The sequence below is a fragment of the Trichechus manatus genome, unplaced genomic scaffold (genome assembly GCF_000243295.1).
Source record: "Trichechus manatus latirostris isolate Lorelei unplaced genomic scaffold, TriManLat1.0 scaffold00057, whole genome shotgun sequence".
Lineage (NCBI taxonomy): Eukaryota > Metazoa > Chordata > Mammalia > Sirenia > Trichechidae > Trichechus > Trichechus manatus.
The window spans coordinates 7714202-7716011 of NW_004443993.1; the positions used below are offsets into that span (position 1 = coordinate 7714202).

General features: G+C 36.8%; 1 protein-coding gene and 1 non-coding gene across 5 annotated transcripts in view; one reads left to right on the plus strand and one right to left on the minus strand.

Moving 5' to 3' along the window:
• The window catches only part of LOC111820964 (uncharacterized), a 35693-nt gene that overhangs the window by 20302 nt on the left and 13581 nt on the right, over nucleotides 1-1810 (plus strand). The window lies entirely within an intron of this gene.
• LOC111820980 (U6 spliceosomal RNA) lies at nucleotides 306-412 on the minus strand. Its single transcript, XR_002824469.1, has one exon. It is a non-coding gene; the product is annotated as a U6 spliceosomal RNA (small nuclear RNA).

Here is a 1810-nt window from a genome sequence, read left to right on the forward strand (position 1 = left end):
CTCCAGACAAGATGAGAACAGTGAAGTATCTTAGATGGTTGCTCAAAAGACCCCAGATGTTACTCACCAGAGTAAAAACGTAGAACATTTTCTTTATAAACTATATTATACCAATTTAGCCAAATGTTTCTTGAAACCATGGTCCCCACAGCCCTCAGCACAGCAATTCAGTTCCTCAGGGAGTTTGAATGTGTCTATGGAGCTTCCTTGACCTTGCCTTGTACAAGTTGTGCTGACTTCCCCAGTATTGTGTATTTGTCTTATCCTTCACCAAAGTTACCACTTATCTATTGTCTATTTAGTGTAAGAATATGGAAGCCTTCACAAATTTGTATGTCATCTGTACTCAGTGGCCATGCTAATCGTCTCTGTATTGTTCCAATTTTTGTATACGTGCTGCCGAAGTGAGCACATTTCCTGTCTTTGTAATAACCACTGGCTTTCTTCATGTATGATGTCATTGATGTCATTTCACAACTCTTCTGGTCTTCTGTCATTAGTGTTCAATGTATCAAATCTATTCTTGAGATGGTCTCTAAATGCAAGTTGGATATACTCAAGGTAATACTTTGGCTCTCATGGAATTGCTCTAATTTTCTTCAGCTTCAACTTGAACTTGTGTATGAAGAATTGATGGTCTGTTATCGTAAGACAGTAATTTTCTTTTGTCTTAAAAAAGTCCATATCTAGTTGTGAGAGGTCTTTCAAAAGCTTCCCTGGAGCTATAAGACCTCAGATGCTTGGGGCCAAGGAGGCCTGACGCTACCCTGCCTCTTTATTTTTGGCTCATGATTAGAGACAAGAATTAGTCATCCCAAATTCATTTAGGTATGCTTAGGCTGGCTTAGGTATTTTGAAAGACAAAAGATAACTAATTTTTTCCCTTTTATTATTCTCTTGGTAATCACTTTTACTTCCTCTTTATCACAACTTTTTATTTATCCAGTAAATACCAAAGATTTTTAGCAATTTTGTAAATGAATCCATCATTTCTTGGGTAGATTTTTTTTTCTCTCTCTCTAGGCCTGTCCTATGCCTCCCTTTCCCATTCTGGAATTGCTAGTTTTACATTACCTTTTTCCTTAAATAAAACATATTTCATAATATCTAGCTTAAGTTACTTAGAAAGCTTTCACTTTTTAGATTGACATAGTCTTTATCTCTTGCAAGCGTTCTACATCATAAGACAGACACAAGACACAGTTTTTCTTGGACTAGGAAAGAACTGAGGTTTTAAGACAGCCATACAAAAAACAGCAACTGTCAGCCATATCCTCTAATCAGATACAAGACACACTCAGACAGAACATTCAAGACCAGAAGCAAGCTCTCAGAACAGAACGAGACAGAAAGACCACATAAACTCACCAGTATGCAAGGTCAGCTCAAAAAACAGGCTTATACCACACAAAACAAGAATATGGGGAACCTAGTTTCTTAAAGCATATATAGCAATTTTTGATAAGATCAAATCAATTTAACAGAAAAAATAGGTTCTAGATAAAACTTATTAACTTACTAGACTCTCAGATGGAGGAATATTAGACCTTTTGAGAAAACCTGAGCATCAAAAGAAAATTCCCCAAAGAGGAAGTCCAGTTGGAAAGTACTTTAAAGTAGCTACTGATTTTAATTTTCACATTGTGATTGTTTATTGAGAAACTATATCATAAAACAGATCTGGAGGTACCACGTCCCCAGTGAATTTCATAAAACAGGTCCAGAGGTGCCACCTCCCCCTGTGAATTTCATAAAACAGGTCAAGAGCTGCTACTTCCCCCTGTGCATTTGTATCACGTGTTTTCTTGCA